Here is a 23,912-nt window from a genome sequence, read left to right as displayed (position 1 = left end):
AGGCACCTGTACTGTCAGCGCTATAAGAGAGACAACGCGCAGAGGGAGAGAGCATGACAGCTCCCTTCCCCCGACCTGAAGGCTTCACGAGGAGGAGGCAGGATGGAGCCCTTTTTTTTTCTTTATAAATTTATTTTTGGCTGTGCTGGGTCTTCATTGCTATGAGGGCTTTTCTCGAGTTGAAGAGAGTGGGGACTACTCTCCAGTTGCGGTGCACAGGCCTCTTGTGGTAGTGGCTTCTCTTCTTGTGGAGCACAGACTCTAGGGTGCTTGGGTTTCAGTAGTTGCGGTTCCTTCCTGGGCTCAAGAGCACAGGTTCAATAGCTGTAGCGCCCGGGCCTAGCTGTTCCGCTGCATGTGGAATCTTCCTGGGCTAGGGATCGAACCCATGTCTCCTGTGTTGGCAGGTGGATTCTTTACCACCAAGCCACCAGGGAGGCCCCCGGAGCCTGATTCCTTAGTGCACAGAGCACATTGGGGCTGGGAGATGAGCGGCAGAAGGAACCGTTTCTGAGGATGGCATCAACCAGCAGCAGTTGCCCCTGCGTGCTGTGATTTGTTTCTCTCTCTAAGTGTTAAAGGACCTGCTTGCCAATGCAGGAGACATAAGAGACTGGGGTGTATCCTGGTTCTTTCTCTGCCTCCTTCCCCACTGTGGTCGGACCAACCTGCAGGGCTTCTGAAGCTACGCTCATCGGCGTCCTGTTGTTGACAGCTGTGTGATCTTGGGCAAGAGGATTAACCTCTCTGAGCCTCTGTTTCCTATACAAATAAGGGCAGTGGTCCATCATTGGCTGAATTGGTGTGGGTATCAGAAATGTGGTCTCTGGGCATCCAAGTCACTTAAATAAGTGTTCATGATGATAATTCAATGGACATGAACTTGGGCAAACTCTGGGAGATGGTGAGAGACAGGGAGGCCTGGCATGCTGCAGTCCATGTGGTCCCAAAGAGTTGGACACGACTTAGTGACTGAACAGCCACAATATGATGATGAAGGAATGTGTGATACGTGATTTGGAAAAATAAACCCTTTAGCATTGTCACAGAGTAAATGCCCTGGTTAAAGGCCCTCACCCTCTTTGTCCTTCCCAAGCTAGCATCATCAGGCCAATAAGCTAAATATTCAGTAAGCAGGAATGAAAGATGAAGGGGATGGGTGCCATGTTGACATTCCAACTGTGCAGACTTGTGTGAGAAGCTGCTGACAATGGTGCAGAAATCTTGAACTCAGAGGCCACTGGCCCCAGAGAAGATCCTCCGATGCCTCTTTTGTCTGGACTTTTTCCTGCTCACTGCTGGAGTGTAGTGGTTATAGTCATCTCCATCCAATTCTTAGGAAAACTCTTTTTTTAAAAAAAAGTTATTGAAATACAGTTGATTTATGTTGTTACGTTAGTTTCAGATGTGCAGCACCATGATTCAGTTATATATATATTTCAGATTATTTTCCATTCTAGGTTATTACGAGGTATTGAGCCTAGTTCTCTGTGCTGCATAGTAGGTCCTTGTTGGTTGGTTCCCCGTTTTAGGGAAAACCCTTAATGGAAATAGTGGTCGTAGGCTGCGGCTACCAGCTGGGTGAGGTGGGTTGTGAAGGAACAGGGCTGAGTTAGAGGACCTGCCCTGAGAACCAGCTCAGCTCCTACTGGCTGTGTGACCTTGGGCAAGTCACTTAACCTCTCTGTGCCCAGTTCCTTTCTCGTGATGTTCCCTGAAGGAAAACAGCTCTCTATGGTTGCTTAAACTCCCACTCCTGCCATGAGTTATCTTAATTTAAACTGCCCAGCAGCAGGCAGGGTCAGGATTGCATGAACCCCTTTGTCAGGGGCTGTGTCTGGAGATGGAGCTGGAAGAATTAAGCAGTGGTGGGGGTGGGGGATGGTCTCCCTCCAGAGCTTAGGTGTTGCTCCATGAAGCATGCCACTTCCTGTAACGGAAAGACAACTTTCTACAGGACTGGTGTGAGAAATCAATCAGAAGATCCTTCTTAGTGCTTTTAATAGAAACACGTTACCTTAAAGCCAGTAGTAGCTCTTGCTGTTGCTGTAGCCTGAGGCTCAGAAAAAGGCCTGCAGGCTGGCCACCAGAGGGACCTTGGCTTGTCACTCTAGCCCTCAATGCCTTTGGAAAATGTTTTCTTGTCTTATGCCTTTCCAAAGCCAGAAGGACAGCCCAGGCACTGTGGGTCAGCAGTGAGGGGCAAGGACCAGGAAGGGGGTCCTGGGGTCCTCATGGTGTGAAGGGCAGGGGTCAGGAGCCTCGCCTGTAGCGGGTGGGAAGGGGTGCTAGTGCTTTCAGGGCATAGCCCAGGAGGGTTTAATTACCAGGACATAATTAACGTGCTGGTACCCAGCAGCAGGGCTTCCCAGGTGGCGCCAGTGGTAAGGAACCTGCCTGCCAATGCAGGAGACATAAGAGAGGTGGGTTGAATCCCTGGATTGGGAAGATCCCCTGGAGGAGGGCATGGCAACCCCCTCCAGCATTCTTGTCTGGAGAACCACATGGACAGAGGAGCCTGACTGGCTATGGTCCACAGAGTTGCAAAGAGTCAAACACGACTGATGCCATTTAGCCTGCATGGGGCGGCAGAGGGAGGGCACTGGGGTTCTCAGAGTGAGGGAGGAGCCAGCTCCCTAGTGGGGAGCTGGGCTCTGCTCTTGTCTTTGGTGATAGTATTTATTTTCAGAACCAAGGAATACCGTTCATCTCACTGAGGTCTACGGACTTGAATTGAGACAAATGCTGCTTTCCTTAATGGTAACTATTAACATTGCCTGAAATAGAACTGCCATATGACCCAGCAATCCCACTTCTGGGCATACACACTGAGGAAACCAGATCTGAAAGAGACACGTGCACCCCAGTGTTCATCGCAGCACTGTTTATAATAGCCAGGACATGGAAACAACCTAGATGCCCATCAGCAGATGAATGGATAAGGAAGCTGTGGTACATATACACCATGGAATATTACTCAGCCATTAAAAAGAACTCATTTGAACCAGTCCTAATGAGATGGATGAAGCTGGAGCCCCTCATACAGAGTGAAGTAAGCCAGAAAGATAAAGGACATTACAGCATACTGACACATATATATGGAATTTAGAAAGATGGTAACGATAACCCTATATGCAAAACAGAAAAAGAGACACAGAAATACAGAACAGACTTTTGAACTCTGTGGGAGAATGTGAGGGTGGGATATTTCAAAAGAACAGCATGTATACTATCTATGGTGAAACAGATCACCAGCCCAGGTGGGATGCATGAGACAAGTGCTCCGGCCTGGTGCACTGGGAAGACCCAGAGGAATCGGGTGGAGAGGGGGGTGGGAGTGGGGATCGGGATGGGGAATACGTGTAAATCCATGGCTGATTCATATCAATGTATGACAAAACCCACTGGGAAAAAAAAATAATAATAATAAAAATTAAAAAAGAAAAAAAGAAAAAAAAAAATAAAACTCAACATTCAGAAAACTAAAAAAAAAAAAAAAAAAAAAAAACATTGCCTGAGTACTTACCAAGTCCCAGACTATCCACAAGCTCCAGCTCATCCACCCGGTGCTTGACGTTGTAAATAAAGTTTTATTGGCACACAGCCATGCCAGTTTGTGTACCTGTCGTCTGTGGCTGCTTCTGCCCTGTACTGGCAGAGTTGGGCAGTTGGGGCAGACATCTGTCAAGTCAAACATTTACTACCTGGCCCTTTGCAGAAGTTTGCTGCCCTCTGGTCTGTGCTGTCTCCCTGGTTTGAGTTCATCCAGTCCTGGACACAGCCCCAGGGGCTTCCCTGATAGCTCAGTTGGTAAAGAATCTGCCTGCAATGTAGGAGACCCCGGTTCGATTCCTGGGTCGGGAAAATCCACTGGAGAAGGCATAGGCTACCCACTCCAGTATTCTTGGGCTTCCCTTGTGGCTCAGCTGGTAAAGAATCTGCCTGCAATACAGGAGACCTGGGTTCGATCCCTGGGTTGGGAAGAGCCCCTGGAGACGGGAAAGGCTACCCACTCCAGTATTCTGGCCTGGAGAATTCCATGGACTGTATAGTCCATGGGACCACAGAGTCAGACATGACTGAGTGATTTTCACTTGGACACAACCCCAGAGGAAGATGTTTACATTTCTCATTTTATCAGTGGGCACATAGAGGCTCTGAAGCCTACCCAGGGTCACAAAACTGGCAGCCCATGTTATTTTCTTTTTTTTGAAGAGGGGGATAATTTATGTTTTTTGTTAGCTGCTAATTGAATCTTACACATGTTCAGAGAATGTGGTTCTGTATGATACCTATTTTAAAAAATTTCGATCCCACAATTTCTTAATGTCCCGGTACCTGATGACTTCTTAAAATATCTTTGTTTAAAATATGTCCATATAGTCCAGTGGCATTGAATACCTCACAGTGTTGTGTGACCACCATCAGCATCCATCTTCAGCGCTTTTCCATCTTCCCAAACTGGCAGGTCACGTTCTTAACCATGACCCCCTCCTGCCTTGTGGGAGTTTTGTAGAATAAAGCAAGCATCAGCAGCATTATAATTTAGCACAGGAGGCTTTGCTGGAAGCCTTGGGATTGAATGCTGGCTCTGCAATATACTGACCGTGGATGATCGTCTGTACCCTTTGAACCCTCTGGGGCTCAGTGGCCTCATTTGTGAAATGCACATAGCCCCAGTCCCTGTCCCTGCAGACCACGTGGGTGCGAGGAGGAAATAAAGAACAGAGGTGAAGGCCCAGCCTCATGCACTGGATAGTATCTATGATGCTGTCCCTGGAACAACCACACCTGAAACAGGTGTGAGGTCAGTCTGTCCTCTCTGTGTGGCTCGTGGTGTTTCCTTTATCCTTTCCAGGTCCTAGAATCATCCACAGGACCCATCGTGTATCCTAAAGCCCCCAGCTAGACCTCAGGGGACCTGTGTGCTGTGTGGATGCAGGTTTCCTGCTGTCCTTTCTCCCCTGTGGCCCAGACTTGGCTGAAAGGCCACTCTAGGGAATGAAAGGAGGTTCTGTTGCGGCCATCCCGGGGCTGCCAAGGGCCGCCCATCGTGGCAGTAATGCCCTTGTGTGTGCCAGGTCAGGGGATGCATTGGCTCAGCCTGCTGGCCCCCGAGGCTCCATCTCGGCTGCATTTTGATACAGGAACCCTGGACTGGCCCCTGGTCCCTTCCTCAGGGCTGGGGGGAGTGGGGCACACCACCAGGAGTGTCCTGCTTCCCTTGCGGGACAGACCCTGAGGATTACAGGCATCTGCAGCGGAGGCGTGCTGCTGTCCATGGGATCGCGAAGAGTCGGACACAACTGAGTGACTGAACAGCAACAAATAGTGGAGGCGAGAGTGATCCGGTAAAGTCGCTTTCTGCTTCTTTTAGCTTTGGAAAGTCCATCTTCTCTCTTTTCCATTTCTATTCTGGTACTTCTGGAGGCTGATCACTCCTGCCTGCTTTCTGAGACATGGGGTTTTATTTTATTTAACAGAATCACCACCTGACTCTTCTGTCGAAACAATTCTTTTTTTCCTCCTTTCCCCTCTCCTTTTTAAAGCTGAGCTGGACTTCAGGATTAGCCATGTTAAAGTATACAAGTCAGTGGCATTTGGTATTACTATATTCACAGTGTTTTACAACCAACACCTCTGTGGGTTTAAAAACACTCATCACCCCCAAGGAAAACCCCTCCCCTCCCTCAGCCTTTGGCAACCACCCACCTGCCTTCTGTCTGTCTGATTCCCCTATTGTGGAATTTCATATACACAGACTCATATATAGTGTGTGGCCTTTTGTGTCTGGCTTCTTTCACTCAGCATAATGCCCTCAAGATTCATCCAGGTCATAGCATGCATCCGTACTTCAGTCCTTTTTAAGGCTGAGTAATGTTCCATTGTAAGGATGGACCACATTTTGTGACCCGTTCATTGTTTCCAAATGGGCACTTAGGTGGTTTTCACCTTTTGGCTATTGTTCAGACTGTTTGAAGCCTGGCTTAAAGTATTAAAAAACTTTCTTCCTGGGGCCTTGGCTGCCAAGGTTCTGTTCTGGTGTTTACCACTTTCTTCCCATTACTCACTGATTCATCTGTTCGGACACTCATAAGTTAGCTGTAGATGTGTCCTCCACGCCCAGCTCTGCGCTGGGGACCTCCAGCCTTGACTTGCTCTTGATATCTGGAGAACAGTTTATTGATGTCTCATTTTCCAAGCCAGAGTGTGGGAGTACCCAGAGGCAGGAGGGCCGGCACGGGGCACCCGAGTGGCCCAGAGAAGCAGCTGGCACTGCACAGGGAGCCCAACCACCCTTCTCTGTGTTCCTGGAATGTGCCAGATGCTTTGCAGTTGGGTCTGCCCCTTGCTTCCTGGCCTCTTCATCTCCTGCCCTCTCCAGAACTGGCTTCTTCTCACCCTTCAAGTCAGCTTAAATTGCCCCTCTTTGGAGAGGTCTTCCCTGCCCTTCCCTGGGAGATGCCCATCTGCCCCCTCCACTGTTAATGTCCCCTTCGTCCCCCTGTTGCTTCTGACATCAAGATCTGAAGTGGGTTTGTTTCCCCGTTTGTGATCATTGCCCTGGTCCTCACAAGCTAGACCGAAAGCACTTCGAGGGCAGGAACCTCATCTGGCGTGTTTTCTGTCTCCCAGCGCAGGTTGGGAGTTGTTACTGCTTGGAGTCAGGTGTGAGTTAATTTCTTAACTTCACCTTGCTAGCTTGGTGATCTTGAGCCTGTTTCTTAATCTTTCTGAGCTTCACTTTTTTCTTCTGTTCAGTATGGAGAAAAGTCCTGTGTCCCAAGCCTTGGGGTTAGAGTGGAGGTCAGAAATAACCATGCAGACAGCCCAGAGCCTGTCGGTGTACAACAGATGTTAGTTAGCGCTGCTGCTGGTGGTGGTTCCAAAAGTAGTGCTCATAATAATTGTGAATGAGCCTCCTAAGTCATATGCTCGCGTGCCCTGGAGAGTGGAAAACATAGTCTGAATTTCAAAGACTTTGTAGGAAAAAGAGAATGAGAAAGATCTCAGTAATAACTTGAACACTGATTACTTATTACAACGGAACCATTTTGGATGTATTGGCTACATGAAATGTATTATTAAAATTAGTGTCACTTGTTTATGTTTACATTTTTTAATGTGGCTACTAGAAAGTTTAAAATTGCATGTGGGGTTCCCATTGTATTTTGGGGGACAGTGCTGCTCCAGAGGTTGGTGGCTTTGCCTTTGTGAAGTGTGTGGCCCTGGGCAAGTGAGTCACATGTTTTCCATGCTTCAGTTTCCTCCTCTGTAAACAAGAAGCTCAATCTGATGACAAAGAATGACAGTGCACTTTTGAGGGCCTCCTGTGTGCCCCTGAAAGGAACTATAACCCCATGAACACGAGTGGCTAGGTCCCTGCCCATGGCAACTTTCAGTCTGAGAGAGGAGAGACCCAAATAAAACACAAACCCCGCCACTAAGACTGTGACTATTCTCTAAAGGGTATAAGTAAGGGTACCTGGCAAACAGTGATAGAGTGAAGAGGGCTGGGTCTCTAGCTCTGAGCGATCAGGGCTGAAACTTCAATACTTTGGCCACCTGATGTGAAGAACTGACTCATTTGAAAAGACCCTGATGCTGGGAAAGATTGAAGGCAGGAGGAGAAAGGGACGACAGAGGATGAGATGGTTGGATGGCATCACTGACTCGATGGACATGAGTTTGGGTAAACTCCAGGAGTTGGTGATGGACAGGGAAGCCTGGTATGCTGCAGTCCATGGGGTTACAAAGAGTCAGACATGACTGAGCGACTGCTGAACTGAACTGTGAGGAGAGCTGGGGTGGATCCACCTACAGCCTGAAGCAGGATAAGCTCTGCATAACTGGCAGCCAAGATGGACACTTTGGGATGATCTGAGAGCTCTGGAACATTGGGCCACTCTACTCAGAGTTGCCTCCATTCAGCGGCTCTGGCCTTTTTAATCCCTCTGCATATAACTGCACCAGAATTTTTATGTCCTGTGAAGAATTTGCATTTCATTTCTCAGAGGGCCCCCCAGAATGCAGGCCTCCCTTGTGGCTCAGCTGGTAAAGAATCCCCCTGCAGTGCGGGAGGCCTGGGTTTGATCCCTGAGTTGGGATGATCCCTTGGAGAAGGGAAAGGCTACCCACTCCAGTATCCTGGCCTGGAGAATTCCATGGAATGTATAGTCCGTAGGGTCGCAAAGAGTTGGACACGACTGAGCAACTTTCACTCACCGTGGAATACAGAGATCTCTCCTGAGCATCTCGTGGGCGGCACTGCCCCATGGTCAGCGCTGATTGGATGAGGGTCACTGATGCTCTGGGCGTGGCAAGGCTGTCTTCTGGTTTTGCCCACCTTCTCTGCTGGAGACCGCATCTTTTCTGCTTTCTGCCAGACTTGGGAGGGAGGCTGTATTGAGCTGCTTTCTGTCTTGCCAGAAACCACGAAGGAGACAAATCACTTCACCATTGGGAGCTCTGGCGTTTGGGGTGAGGGTCACACCCGGACCCTGGCCAGGGATGCATGTGCTTCACGTGGAGAGATGCCAGGGGAGGCTTTGTCCCGGTTTTTCATGGGTCAGGGACATTCTCATCTTCCACACACACACACCTGCCAGCAGGTGCCTGATCTTGTGCACCTGCTGGGTGGGGGCTTAGGGGTGGGCCTTGCGCACGTGTAAGTGGAAATGGGTTATTGTGGGCGACAGCCAGTCTTCCTATCCAGCCCTCATTGGGCTGCACTTACTGCTGGAGAACGAGTGGCTTACCTGAGGTTGCCCACGTAGAAGTCGCAGTGGTGGTGGTGGGGGGGTGGGGGTCAGATCTCTGGCTCCTCTGACAGTTGCTGATTACTTCTGCAAAGAGTGCAGCCACCTTCACCTCCGTTCAAGGCCCCCATGGCCTGCTTCCAACTCAATTCCCGTATCTCCCCCAGTGAATGGTACCCCTCTCCTAAGCACTGTCCCTCCTCCCAGACCCTTGCTTGCCAGCTCCCTCTGCCTGCAACACCTCCCTCACCGACCCCAACTTGTGAAACCCTGCAGGCTCCAAAGCCCAGCTTGGATGGTGGGGCCCCAGGAGGGACCTATCAGCTTGATCTACGAGTGAAGACACTGTGAATGAAGTCAGTGGGGCTGGATTAAGACAGGAAGAGCCTGGAGGCAGAGGAACAGACTAAAGAGGCTTCCTCCTGCTCTGCCCAGGGTGTCGTGGCCTGCCCCTGCCTCTGTCCTCCCAGGCCTTGACCAGAGCATGCGTCCAGCCATACCATCTGCCTGCCGTTCCTGAGTGAGTCTGGCCTTTGCACATGCTGTTCCCTCTGGCAGATCTGCCCATTAGCCTTCCCTGCTCCATTCACTTGGTGAACATCCTCTGCATGGGCTGAGAGTCCATCATCAGCCTTATTTCCTCCAGAAAACCTTCCTTGACAACACTTCCACATTTGCAGGCCATGTCGCGTGTGTCCCCAGGGCTCTGTATTCTAGCTGCCAGTGACTTGCCTGACTTTTCTGCTAGACAGAAGGTTCCAGGAAGTGGAGATGCTGCCTGGTCCACAGGAGGGCTCCCACAGCCTGGCACAGGGTGGGGCCACAGTGGGTGGTCAATAGCTTTTGGCCTTTAGCTTCAGTGTTTGGTGTTGATAATATTATGACTGATTCGTCTTCACTTCTGAGCCAGGAAATGAAAAATGAGTATGTTTCTTCTGCCTATAATGTCAGTGTTGGGAGGGACCTCATCCGCGTGCTGTTGGTTCTTCTCTCTGTTGTTTGCATCGAGTCCATTCTGCCCTTAATAAGCCCCACTCCTTCCTTGGCAGCGGCCACCTCTAGTGACATCAACTCTTCAAAACTTCGATGCCTCAGTACTCGTGGTTGACACACCCCTGGTTGTTCCATCAGTCCCGAGATGACAGTTGTGAAGCTTCTATTGTTGTTGTTTAGTCTCTAAGTTATGTCCAACTCATTGTGACCCCTTGGACTGTAGCCTGCCAGGCTTTTCTGTCCATGGGAATTCCCAGACAGGAATACTGGGGTGGGTTGCCATTTTCTTCTCGAGCAAAGCTTCTATGTAACTTAATAAAGTTTTCTTTCTGCACAGGGGGGTTTCACTGCCTTACAGTGCAGCCTGCTTTTATTTTAGGGCAGGAAAAAAAAAAAGTTGGAAAGCTGTTCTTCAGAATCCAAACCATGTTCTTGTGTTCACAGGTCATACTTCTTGTTAAAGTGATCTGATTTTTCCATTTCTCCAAAGCTGCACCTCAGAACATGCTCTGGAAGGCACATCTCTCTTTGGAAATTGGCAGGGCTGCTTCGTGGGCCAGGGCAGCTGGGCAAGTGGGCTCATTAAGGCTGGCAGCAATTGAGTTTCTGTGGCAAGTCTTGGAGCCTTTCAGGATCAGGGCCAGAAGAGGTTCTTTTGCCCACCAGACACCTTATTTTGAACAAAGGCCTGGATGCCCCCCGGATTCTGCCTAATCTGTTTAAACTATTGGGCAAATGGGTGTTTTACTTACATGATCTGTCTCTCCCTGGAAATTTTCCAGATACCCAGGACGAGTCCAGTTTATAAGGGCTTGAGCATTACAGATCCCCTGAGTTTTCTATAGACATGGCTAAAGGCGCATGCAAGACGTTCATGCATGCATGCTAAGTCCATTCAGTTGTATCCCGACTCTTAGTGACCCTATGGACTATAGCTGTCCATGGGATTCTCCAGGCAAGAATACTAGAGTAGGTTGCCGTGCCCTCCTCAAGGGGATCTTCCTGACCCAGGGATGGAACTCACATCTCATTATGTTTTCTGCACTGGCAAGTGGGTTCTTTACCACTAGCAAGATGGATGCAAGACACTTCATACCAAAAATAAGTGAACAAGTCCTGTAGCTGGAGAGGATATCGGAAATCGGGCGTGCCCCGTGCTAGAAAATGAGGGAGGAGTTCTGGGTGCCCCAAACCTCAGGTGTTTACAACATGAATTGTAAATTTTGGACTTCATTATTCACAAACTCCTAGATTGTAGTTTTGCTTTCTGGAACAGAGGGCTTTGTAGGTAAACTAAGAGGTCAAGTGACAAGGAGATTGGTGGGGAGGGGTGATAACACTCCCAGGCAGACATGTACACTGATCATTTTGTAGTGTCTTACCTGTTCATTGTAGCAGCTATAGAAAAGTCTCTTACTCATTAGATCTTTGTTAGCATCTGTGCCAGGTGTCTGTGAAAGCAATGCCATAACACTTGAAAATACCCATGGAACCGTCCTTTTCCACCTTGGTCTGAAGCACTGAACTGTTTTGATACTTCTCATCATCACATGTCATGAACGTGATCCTCAAAATGTTGTGAATGGCTCTATCCCTCCTCTGTGTGGGAAGGTCAAATTGTAGCCTCAAATTCTCCACCCCAGGAAGCTGGTAATGGACATTATTGTAGTTGGTGTTCCATGACTATTGGGTGAATAATTGATTTGCTCCTGTTTACTGGAACCAGAGCGAAAAATCAGGATTGATTAGAAAGTGAACTGTTTAAGAACCTAAAAATTGTTGGAGAGGTAATTTTGTATCTGAATTAAAAAGAGTTAGCTCTTTGAAGTTCTTGCTGTGACATTGGTCTGATTCATCTAATGCAGAATAGCATAGTAAAGGAGGAATAGAGGAACTAAAATGACATGGGACATACAGAAAACAAAAAGTAATGTGGAGGATGTAAACTCAACTATATCAATAATATTAATAACATTAAATGTGAATGGATTCAACAAACCAATCAAAAGGCAGAGATTGTTAGACTGTATTAAAAATGACTTAACTTTATGCTGTCTACAGATGATATACCTCTTTAGACTCAGATATGCAAATAGATTGGAAGTAAAAGTATGAAAAAAGATACATCATTCAAAGATATGAAAGTAACAGTGACTATACTGATATCATGTGTATGCTTAGTCGCTCAGTCATGTCCAACTCTTTGCAACCCCATGGACTGTTGCCCACCAGGCTCCTCTGTTCATGGGGATTCTCCAGGCAAGAATACTGGATTAGGTTGCCATGTCCTACCCACTGCTATCATACCAGATAGATTTAAAATAAAAAAGCAGAGATAAGGAGGGATATTTTATAATTATGTTTAATTAGATTTTATAATGATAAAAGGGTAAATTCAACGAGAAGATATAACAATTATAAACACATACGCTCCTAACAACAGAACACCCAGATATATGGAGCAAATACTAATCGAAAAGAAAGGAGAAATAGATAATTCAACAGTAATAGTTGGATACTTCAAATACTATTTGAAAAATACTATTCAAAATACTTCAAATACTATTCAAAAATATACTTGCAAATTACTGAAAGTTGGATACTTTCAATAATGGATAGAACAACTAGACAGAAGATCAGTAAGGAAACAGAAAACTTGAACCACGCTATAAACCAATCAGACTTAACACATAGCAATAGAATATACTCCACCAACAACATCAGAATATGTATGTGTATATATGTGTTGTGCCCAGTCATTCAGTCATGTCTGACTGTTTGTGACCCTATGGACTGTAGCCCACCAGGCTCCTCTCTGTGGGATTTTCCCAGCAAGAATACTGGAGTGGGTTGCCATGCCCTCCTACAGGGGATCTGCCCAACCAAGGGACTGAACTCATCAATCCAGCAATTGCAGGTGGATTCTTTACCATCTGAGCCACCAGGAAAACTTCCATGTGTGTGTGTGTGTGTATATATATATATAAATAACATATTTTTAACTGAGATATAATTGAGGCAAAATATATTAGTTTCAGGTATATAACATACTGATTTGATATTTGTATACACTGTGAAATGATAACAGCAATGTCTAGTGAACATCTGTCACTATATATAATTCCAAAAAATTTTTTTCTTGTGACAAGAACTTTTAAGATACACTGTCTTAGCAAATTTCAAATGTACAACACAGTATTACAAACTATAGTTAGCATGTTTCAAATATACAAAACAGTCTTATTAACTATAGTCACCATGCTGTATATTACATCCCCATGACTTTTATATTTTACAACTGGAAGTTTGTGCTTGGTGACCTCCTTAACCCATTTTGCCCACTCTCCTACCCACCCCCCCCAACCTCTGGCAACCACCAATCTGTTCTCTGTGTCTGTGAATTTGAGTTTGTTGTTGTTGTTTTAAGATTCCACTTATAAGTGAGGTCATGCAGCATTTTTCTTTCTCTGTGTGACTCATTTCACTTAGCATAATACCGTCGAGGTCCATCCATGTTTCACAAGTGGCAAGCTTTCATTCTTTTTTAACTGAATAACACTCCATTTTATATTTACCTATTTTACATTGTCTTTATCCATTCATCCACTAATGGACACTTGGAAGTCAAAGTTGCTCAGTCGTGTCCAAGTCTTTGCAACCCCATGGACTGTAGCCCGCCAGGCTCCTTTGTCCATGAGATTTTCCAGGCAAGAATACTGGAGGGGGTAGTCTTTTCCTTCTCCAGGGGATCTTCCCAACCCAGGGATCAAACCCAGGTCTTCCACATTGCAGGCAGATTCTTTACCATCTGCGCCACTAGGGAAACCCTAGTGGACAACCTAGTGGGTACTTAGGATTTTTCAATTTCTTGGGCATTATAAATAATGCTTCAGTGAACATAGAGGTGCATATATCTTTTCAAGTTAGTCTTTTCATTTTCTCTGGATGAATACCCAGAAGCAGAGAATGGTGCAGAAAATGTGATAGTTCTACGTTTAATTTTTTGAGGAACCTCCATACTGTTGTCCATAGTGGCTATACCAGTTTACATTCCCACCAAGAGTGCACAGGTTTCCGTTTTCTCCACTTCTTCACCAAGAATATACTTCTCAAGTGCCCGTGGATCAACCTCCAGGATAGACCATATGCTTTGCCGTCAAATAACTCAATAAACTTTAAAGGACAGATATAATACAGAGGGTGTTCCCTGACCACAGTGCAATGAAATTAGAAATCAATAGCAGCACAGGGCCTGGTCCATAGCTGATGCTCTTTCACCCTTGTCAGCCTGTCATCTCCAGCCCCCGCTTTTTCCTCCCTCCTCATCCTCCAGTGCTCCTCGTCACCCCTTGGACCGCAGTGAACTACTGACTTCCTTACCCACTGTTTCCAGCTGCTGTGTGTTTGCTCACGCTGCTCACTTCCTGGAATGCCTAGTCCTCTGCCTTCTCCACCCTCCCTGTCTTAGGAGGACCTACCTGTCCAGGTTTACAGGACCACCTGCCTTAATGAGCCACACTAAGGAGACTTTGTAATGAATAGGTTACAGCAGTGGTTCTTCAAGTAGGGTCCTGGACCAGCAGTAGCATCATTGGTTGGGAACATTTCAGAAATGCGCTGTCTCAAGCCTCACCCTGGACTGCTGGATCAGAAACACTGTGTTAAAAATCAGAAGTCTGGCTTTTAACTAAATTTGTCTGGGGAATTCTGATACCCTCCCTCCCTCCAGTTTGAGAATCAGAGTAGGCAGGACTGGTCCTCCACTTCTCTTATAGTTACACAATCTGGTTTTTTCTAAAATAGTTGACAACTGTTGATTCCCTCCAATAAGGGTGAATCACATATATCATCTTGCTGAACCTTTTAGGTGAGACTAGGGGACCTTGTGGAGAAGGCAATGGCACCCCGCTCCAGTACTCTGGCCTATAATATCCCATGGATGGAGGAGCCTGGTGGGCTGCAGTCCATGGGGTCGCAAAAAGTCGGACATGACTGAGTGACTTCACTTTCACTTTTCACTTTCATGCATTGGAGAAGGAAATGGCAACCCACTCCATTGTTCTTGCCTGGAGAATCCCAGGGACGGCAGAGCCTGGTGGGCTGCCGTCTGTGGGGTCACATAGAGTCGGACATGACTGAAGTGACTTAGCAGCAGCAGCAGCAGCAGGGGACCTTGATTCATAGAGTGTAAAGGATAGTTGTCCACCCAAACATGTACAGATTTGAGAGTTGGACCATAAAAAAGGCTGAGTGCTGAAGAATTGATGCTTTTGAACTGTGGTGCTGGAGAAGACTCTTGAGAGTCCCTTGGACTGCAAAGAGATCAAGCCAGTCAATCCTAAAGGAAAGGAAATGAAATGAAAGTCGCTCAGTCATGTCTGACTCTTTGCGACCCCATGGACTCTACGGTCCATAGAATTCTCCAGGCCAGAATACTGGAGTGGGTAGCCTTTCCCTTCTCCAGGGGATCTTCCCAACCCAGGGATCGCAGCCAGGTCTCCCATATTGCAGGCAAATTCTTTACCAACTTAGCTACAAGGGAAACCCAAGAATACTGGAGTGGGTAGCTTATCCCTTCTCCAGGGGATCTTCCCAACCCAGGAATCAAACTGAGGTCTCCTGCATTTCAGGCGGATTCTTTACTAACTGAGCTACTGGGGAAGCTATCCTAAAGGAAATCAACCCTGAATACTCATTGGAAGGACTGATGCTGAAGCTGAAGTTCCAGTACTTTGACTACCTGATGTGAAGAGCCGACTCATTGGAAAAGACCCTGATACTGAGAAACATTGATGGCAGGAGGAGAAGGGGGCGACAGGATGAGATGGTTGGATGGCATCACAGACTCAATGCACATGAGTTTGAGAAAACTCTGAGAGATAGTGAAGGACAGGGAAGCCTGGTGTGCTGCTGTGATCAGACGTGACTTCGCGACTGAATAACAACAAACCACCAAACAGTACACATTTCAAATTGGTGCTCAGAGTGAAGGGTGTGTCAGCTGTCCGTGGCTTCCTGCAGGAGAAGGAGGGCCGCCTGGCCCTGTTACACTATACTCTGTCTCTCAGGGTGGTGGGCGTGGACTGCTTCATCATTTCTAGGAAAGGAGTGAAGGCAGCAGAGTGTAAAACCAAGCCTGAGCCAGAAGTCACAAGGCTTGGGTTTTAGTTCTGCCCACCCCCTACCTGTAATGCTTTGCAGGGGTCCTTCCTCTGCCTGCTATGTGCTGGACATTTGCTTTCTGCCCTCCTGAAGCCCACTGAGCAGGAGTGATAATCAAAGATAATCATAGAATGACACAATACCCTTCCCTCTGTCTGGGTCTGCTTCCCCATCTATAATAATGAAGTGTTTTTTTTTTTTCTTTTTTAATTGTTTTAACAGCTAATGTCCTCCCCCAATACCCAAAACAGGGAGGCACTAATTTACCATCACATTTATTTTATGACTTTAAACTTAACAGCGTTTCAAGTTATGAGTCAGCCCGTGAGAACCGTGAGGTTGGTCTGATGAATATAACTTTCAAAATTAAGTCTGGAGTGTTACTTGGGCTTTATTGTGGGTGTGAAGCTACTCTGGTTTGAGAATCTTTTACCCACCACATTTGCTCATGGTAGCGTTTTTGTCAACAACTCGTCTTGCTGTTTGGGGATCCATTTTCCTGGACAGGACAGGAGAGTCTCAACCCTAAGAGGTACACAAAGCTGAGTGTTTACCGAGTAGCTCAGGTCCATGCGGTGGAGTCTTTTGGTGTGCATCTCATTTGAGTTTGTATGCTCTTGTCTGTAGCTTAAAATTATTGCACCTAAAAAAATAGAATCAAACATTGTTGCTCCAGCACCCTGATCTTTGACATCCCGAAGCACCTTCAGGGAGGACCAGGGCTCCATGGAATGTGGTTTGAAACCCAGGCCTGGTCACCATCCCCCGGTGCCCCTCAGTCCTGATGGTCTGCTCTGTTTTAGGTGGTGGTTGTTGTAATTCAGTTGCTCAGTTCAGTTCAGTCGCTCAGTCCTGCCCAATTCTTTGTGACCCCATGGACTGCAGCACGCCAGGCCTCCCTGTCCATCACTGTTTCCCAGAGTTTGCTCAAACTCATGTCCATTGAGGCGGTGATGCCATCCAACCATCTCATCCTCTGTTGTCCCCTTCTCCTCCCACCTTCAATCTTTCCCAGCATCAGGGTCTTTTCCAATGAGTCAGTTCTTCACATTAGGTGGCCAAAGTATTGGAATTTCAGCTTCAGCATCAGTCCTTCCAGTGAATATTCAGGGCTGATTTCCTTTAGGATGGACTGGTTGGATCTCCTTGCAGTCTAAGGGATTCTCACATGTCTTCTTCAGCACCACAGTTAAAAAGCATCAATACCGGTCGCCATCTCTTCGCAGACACGTGTCTCTGTGTTGCCATCTGCTCCTCAGTATATCACATTGGGTTGTTTGTTCTGTCTCAGCCTCCAAATGTCCTCACATCCCTAGGACCATGTCCTGGGAAGGAAGAGCCTCCAGGACTGTCATTGATGGAGCTGAGCTAGGCTGGAGAAAGAGCCACATCAAAATATGAATTTGTGGGGGACACAAACATTCAGTCCATAACACTGCCCCCTGCCTTATGGAACAATCTGTCTTCCTTGAATTTGCCCTTGTTCCTCCTGTCTTTGTACATCTGTTCTCTTGCCACAGCACACCCTTTATGCCCTCTCTAAAGGTGGCTCAGGCTCATATCCTCGGGTACTTCTTGACTCCCTAGGCCCTGCATATCTTTCTGTCCCAAACTTTCTGTGCCAAACTCTGAGCCTATTGTGTTTCATAGTTTTTCTTCTGCACTGGTGGGAGTCCAGGACCTGGGTGGGATTCGTGTCTGAGGCCTCTGTGCCCAGGACAGGGCCTGGAAATGGGCAGCCACTGGGATGTTGAATGAATGAGTGAATAAACAAATGAATGAATGAATGAATGGAGCTTGCGCTCCTGCCTCTCTTCCTGCCTCAGTGCCATTCAAGCTTCCTTAGACCCCTGCTGCCTTGTCTACATGTCTGCATTTCGCTCCTGCCAGGGTCCATTTCAGATGTCTCTTTCTTCCCATTCTCCTGGGATCCACAGCTCCAGGTCTTCAGTTATCACCTGGGCTTGCTACACTCTGTTTCCTCGCCTGCCTCCCTGACTCAACTGGAACTCCTCATGCGGGTGGGCCCACCACTGGGACACACAGTCCTGAGCCATCACGTTTAAGGGACTGGGCAAACATCTGCACCAGATGACATCATCCTTAAGCATCTTCCTTCCCTGTGATGGCAGTAACCTGGTAGTTAGTAATCTGGCCATACGTTCATCTTGGTCCAGGCACCCCAGCCCTGTAGCAAACCCCTGGTCTCACCCTGGTTGCTTCAGCTCACGGCTGTGCAGCAGCTCTGGAGTCCTTCTCTTGAGAGAAGCCAGGATGTGGATGAGCTCTGTGTACCCCTCCTCCAAGCCTGCGCACGCAGCAGGTGCTCTGTCGTTGGCTGGTGAGGAGTGCCCTAGGCATATCGAGCCCCATTCAGTGGCTGGTGTACAAAGGATGTGGAAACCACAAAAGAAGTTGCTCTTAGCTTGGAGGTCACCAGTCACCCTGCTTGTTCTCAGCGGTGTGATTATGTGATTCATTTCAAGAGAGGTGAGAGAGAAATGGCCTGATGGCTGGGGCCTTTTCTGGGACTAGTTAAGGGGCCCTTGCACATTAATAAAGGGGAGATTCCAAAATGGTGTAGGGAGTTTGTGAAGAGTCAGCAAGTAGCAGTAGAAAGAGCAAACGCTTTGTATTCGGGGCGGCGGGGGGGGGTGTTTGAGCAAGTCCTTTACTTGCTTTCAACTGAAACTGTGTCCCTATTAAATGAGGAAAATAACCTGTGCTTCTCCAGGACCTCGTGAGAACCAGGATTATGTACGTAAAAACCTGATGCCTTCTTGCTGCCTAAGGAGTGGCAGCCATCTATCCCCAGGTATGAAGAATAGCTGTGGCTTCTTTATTATTGTAAACATAGTTTCTTTGACTTTTTGTGGATGAGGCAGTGCGCGGGCTAGCCTGTGGTTCTGTCTTCACAACCTAGCACAATATCTGACACCTGAAAGTTTCACAACAGAGCAGGTACAAACGTGGACATTGGACCCAGACTACCAGGGTACAACCTCCCACACCTACTTGCTAGCTATGTCACCCAGTCAAAGTACTTCTGTCTTTTCTGCCTGAACACTAAAATGGGGCACTAATAATAATACCCATGTCATGGGGCTGTGGAATTATAGAGAATTTGAAATGTTTGGAAGAGTTTCTAGTACAGAGAGATTGCTACATAAGCAGCGACTGTTATTTTTACTACTACTTGGTATGTGTTTGTGGAATTGTATCAAATTCTATTTGATGGGAGAGGAGCGTTGGTGCCGCCATGATGCTTTATTTCCCTTGCAGCACAGTTACTGGTTCCCATTGCTCTTTCCCACCTCAAAGTTTCTCTCTTTGTTCAGGATCTGGTAAGATTTTACAGTGAAAAGCTAAAGAAAGAGAAAATCTCACATGCACAGAATATTCTAAAGGAAGTTTCACCATGTTCTCATGAGTGTTGCTAAATAATTCTCATTCCTCTAGTTGATGAGAATTTTGTTATGTGGGTCCTGAATATGAGTAGCAATTTTATCAGTAATTGTGTTTGTGTTTGGTAGGGAACTGAAGTAGGTGGTTTTCTGATGATATTGGAAGTTTTTCATGATTGAAAAAGTTTTACTGTTTTATATAAGCATTGCTATTAATTTGGTGACGTTTGATATGCTGTCAGTATTCTTTGTTCTTCGAGGGGATGGCATAATCTGCAGGAAGGCGCCTTGCACTTCATTCCTAAAAATGGTCTTAGATGCCATCTAAGAACATGCCGGACATAATGCTGGGTCCATGGGACAGAAGACAAAACTGACAATTCTTTGGGCACCTGAAAAGTGGCCTTAGAGTCAGACACATCCGGGTTCAGTCCTGGCTTTGCCACTTAAAAGCTGTGAACCTTAGGCAGGCGACTTCACCTCTTTGAGCTTCAGTTTCCTTATCTGTCAAATGGGGATCATACTTGTTTCACAAGGAGGTTTTGAGGATGGCTTGAGATGGGTGTCCCCAACACACTGCCTGGCATAGAGCAGGCTCCCATATGTGGCAGCTCTTGGTTTAACTGCTGCTTTTAGGGTTCAGGGAAAGAAGTCAGGCCTCAAGAGACCCATGCAGCCTGACTCCGGGCCACCCTCAGCCACTTTTCTCTTGTTCTCTGGCTTGCAGGATGGGTAGGGTCACCTTTTGCAGAGGAGGTGGCTGTGTGTGGGGCCAGAGGCCTGGTTTCCTGTGGGTTTGTGGCTTTGCAGCGTTGTCCTGTTGATGGCACCTGTGGGTTTCTGGAAGGTGGAGGAGGCGGGTGGTGGTAGATGGGATGAGGTCTCCAAGCCAGCCACCCTAGACTTGGTCTGGACCATCCTGTCCTGATCCATCCAGTCTACCTCTTAGCTGTGATATTTATTGAGTAACCCCTGGATGGATGCTTTATGCTCCTCTATGGGTCTCTGAACCATCGTTCGGAGAAGGCAGGAAGAAACAGATGCTGTGGGAGGTTACATAAGACATTAATCGTCAGAATTAGTGAATGGTGGACCCTAAGAAGGAAAGCCTTGCCTTCTCTCCACCCATGCTGGACCTTTCTGGGTGGGCTCAGCAAGGGGATTATAACAGGTTGAGGTTTGGGAGTGGGTCCTTCCAAGAGCAGATTAATGTGGACTGCACAAAAAGATTTCATTTCCTGAAAAAAAAAAAAAGAAGCAAAAAGTATTTGAAAAGTACCTCTAATCTTTATATATGTATGTATGTATGTATGTATTTTGCCCTCTAAACACATATGCTAGCTTTATATTTTACTGGAGTTCATACTGCACCAACTTTGTAGCCTGCCCTCCTTTTTAAGTGGAGAAATCCGTGTTGAAGATATCCCCATCATAATATTCCTTTGTAACAGGGGCAGGAAGCAGGTTGTGGGCGTGGCCAAGGAGGTGGGGCACTGATAGGAAGCGGAAGGGGAGGAGTCAGGTTCAACTTTAAAAGTCAGTGGCAGGAAGTGATGTTGGACTGGCCGGAAGTGGGAGAGACTGGAGTCAGAGTTGGGGTGTTAGGGGTAACCTCAGCGCTTTAGTGCAGAAATTTGCTTTTGGAGTTGAGGAGGCTTGGCAGGGGCAGAGGAGAGGAGCCTGGATAGAGGGACGACCTGCAGCGTGTGAGACACTCAGTCAGGACAGAGCCGAGTGCTTCCCAGGCCAATGAGAAGATAAGGTGGTGACTCTGATGTAGGTAGTGGCATTGGAGGGGAGCACTGGGCTTGGCATTGATATTCAGGGGAAGGCTGCCGTTATTGTGTGACTGCTCTCTGGGTCCATCCATGAAAGGGGCTGCTTTTCGTAACAGACCCTACAGGGGTGGCCTAAATTCTCGTAATCCATGGAGCATTCTCCGGAGACAGTTTTCTCTGGCTCAGGTAACAGGATTTGATGTCGGTCCTACAGCCTGTAAGAAATGGAGTCAGGATTCAACTTGGGGACTGACAGGGAAGTCCAGGCTTTTTTAGGGCAGCCCAGGTTTTCAGGGGCAGGGGCGTTAGCAACCATGGAGGACTTCCTGAAGCAGGCAGTAATGTGGCTTATACACCTTTACTTGGTTAAGCATGAGGCCAGGGTAAGGAGAGCAGAGGATTGGGTTCAGTTCCCGCCTCCTTGTGTACATTTGCATTAGACACACCCTCTCTGGGCTCCATGACCTGTCAGTACAATGTGGAAGTAGGACCAGATGGCCTTTCTCAGCATCCCTTCTGAGTGTGGGGCTCACTCCTTCTCTACATAAGTGTTTGCTAAATAGTTTTCTCTTGAGGAAGCCTAATGTCTGACTGCCAACACAGCCTCCCTTCCTGAGCTCCCTTCCTGATTGCAGGATGCCAGTGGGTGTCCAGGTGGGTGTCCCTGTTCATGACAACAAGACTGTGCCCTGCCTGCCATTTTGAAAGACTCTTAACTCTGGCCACCCAGGCTATCAGTGATACTAGGAGGTTCACCCACTGGGTGATGTTATGGAGTAAGCCCTGGGGCCTGACAGATCTGTGTTCAGATCCCAGTCTTCCTGCATGTTCAGTGGAGCCTTAGGCCAGTTCTTTGACTCAGAAAACCTCCATTTCCATATTTGTTAACAGGGAAGTGTTATCTCACTGAATCACCTAACTTCCCCACCCCATACCCCCGCCCATCACCCCCTACCCCCTACCCCTGCCCCAGTCCTCTTGGTTTTCTTGAAACTGTGCTGCTTCCCATTTCTGTAGAAAAGTAGCCCTGGGGTAGGAGTGATAAGGAGCTTGGTAAATGTTTGAAGAGATTTAAAATTAGATTAAAATGTAAAATATAGGGCTTCCTTGGTAGCTTAGATGGTAAAGAATCTACCTGCAATGCTGGAGACCCAGATTTGATTGCTGGGTCAGGAAGATACGCTGGAGAAGGGAATGGCAACCCACTCCAGTATTCTTGCCTGGAGAATCATGGACAGAGGTGCCTGGTGGGCTACAGTCCATGGGGTCGGTCAGACACATCTGACCAACTTTCACTTTTCTTTTCACTTTTCAAAATGTAAAATACAGCTCAATTCAAGCTTTAGTAATTCTTTGTCCTCATTCACTTGGACTATACTCCTAAGGTTTTGCCTCTTGAAATATTCATATCAAATATTCATATGACATCCCCTCAGGCTTCTTCATCCCCTACCAGGTAAAGATACACAGCCTCAGGACACTGTCTCTGCCTCTGGGGGCCCCCCTCCAGGCAGCCCTCCCTGTTGACCCTGAGTAAGCAGTCAGAAATGCATGGGTGTCTGACCTTGTCCTCCTGGCCATAAACCTCTCCAGTGGCTTCCTGCTGTGCTTAAAGGTCAAGTACTAGCCCTTGAGGAATTTATTGTCCTCCCCCCATGCCCCACACCCCACCCCCCAACATTAGGCCTCTAATCACTCCAGGGTAGCACTGTGCCTTCTTCTGTGTACCTTTAGTGCCTGGTATCTGACACTGAGTAGATTGTCAGGAAGTGGTAATGATGCTGCCTGTCACTGTTATCTTCTGAGCAGAACACATCCTCTGCTATTAGGAGTTTCACTTATAGCCCTTTAGATGCCAGTGTTCCTATTTCTTATACAGATGAAGAATCTGGGGTTCAGAGATGATAATGGGTCTTGACAGAATTCAAAATAATCATTAAATAATACACAGTTAATCTCTTAAACTCTTTAGAGGGAGCCATGAGGCATTTATTGGGGCTTCCCAAGTGGCACAGTGATAAAGAATTCACCTGCCAATACAGGAGACACAAGAGATGTGGGTTCAATTCCTGGGTTGGGAAGATCCCCTGGAGTAGGAGATGACAACCCACTGCAATATTCTTGCCTGGAAAATTCCATGGACATAGGAGCCTAGGGGGCTACAGTTCAAGGGGTCACAGAGTCAGACACAACTGAGCAACTGAGCACACACACACACACATGAGGCATCTGTTACTTCAATTGGAAGAAAAAAATCTGAAATCTTTTCCAGGTGCAGAGAGAGTCCAGGATTGGTAGGCATGCTCCAGTTTGGGCAGGGTCCTGGTCTAACGTCCACCTGCCTGGGCAGAGCTGAGTGGGAAATTCTGCCTGTGCCGACTATGCTAGGATGAGCTCCTAGCTGAAATCAGGCCACCAGTCCTGCTTCCTGTGCATAGCGTGTCAGTGATGTAGTGATAGTGAGATGCTTGTGGGAGTCTCCATCATTAGTGCTTGTGGATTTTTAGTTACTATTATTTTTCCACTGTGAAATTTAAAGCTATACAGAAGTAGTGAAAGCATTTCATAAAGAAAAAAGCCATCAGCATTCACCTTTATTCCCAGCACCTTCTGAGCCACTGTTTTAGTGTCTTTTCCAGCATTGTCCAGAGGCAGCATGCAGGTTGAGACCTGTGTCGATGAAACCTTTTGCTTTTCACATGGGCAGAAGGGCTCTAGTTTGGAGCTTACTTCTTGGCGCCTTGGTTCTGTTACTCCTGAGCTGTTGAACTTGGGCCAGTTCCTCAACCTCTCTGGGCCTCCATGGCCTCAGCAAT

The 23,912-nt window shown here is 47.3% G+C and overlaps 1 protein-coding gene across 3 annotated transcripts in view; it reads left to right on the top strand.

Annotated features, from left to right (window-relative positions):
• Positions 1-18,288: 18,288 nt before the first annotated feature.
• The window catches only part of JAKMIP1 (janus kinase and microtubule interacting protein 1), a 126,542-nt gene continuing 120,918 nt past the window's right edge, over positions 18,289-23,912 (top strand). For all 3 annotated transcript variants that reach the window (XM_061145164.1, XM_061145166.1, XM_061145165.1), the window contains exons 1-2: positions 18,289-18,404; positions 18,649-18,729. The gene's annotated coding sequence lies outside the window, so the exon portion shown is untranslated. The remainder of the gene's footprint in view (positions 18,405-18,648; positions 18,730-23,912) is intronic.

Source organism: Dama dama, chromosome 6 (assembly GCF_033118175.1).
Source record: "Dama dama isolate Ldn47 chromosome 6, ASM3311817v1, whole genome shotgun sequence".
NCBI lineage: Eukaryota > Metazoa > Chordata > Mammalia > Artiodactyla > Cervidae > Dama > Dama dama.
This window is presented reverse-complemented; position numbering and strand designations above follow the sequence as displayed.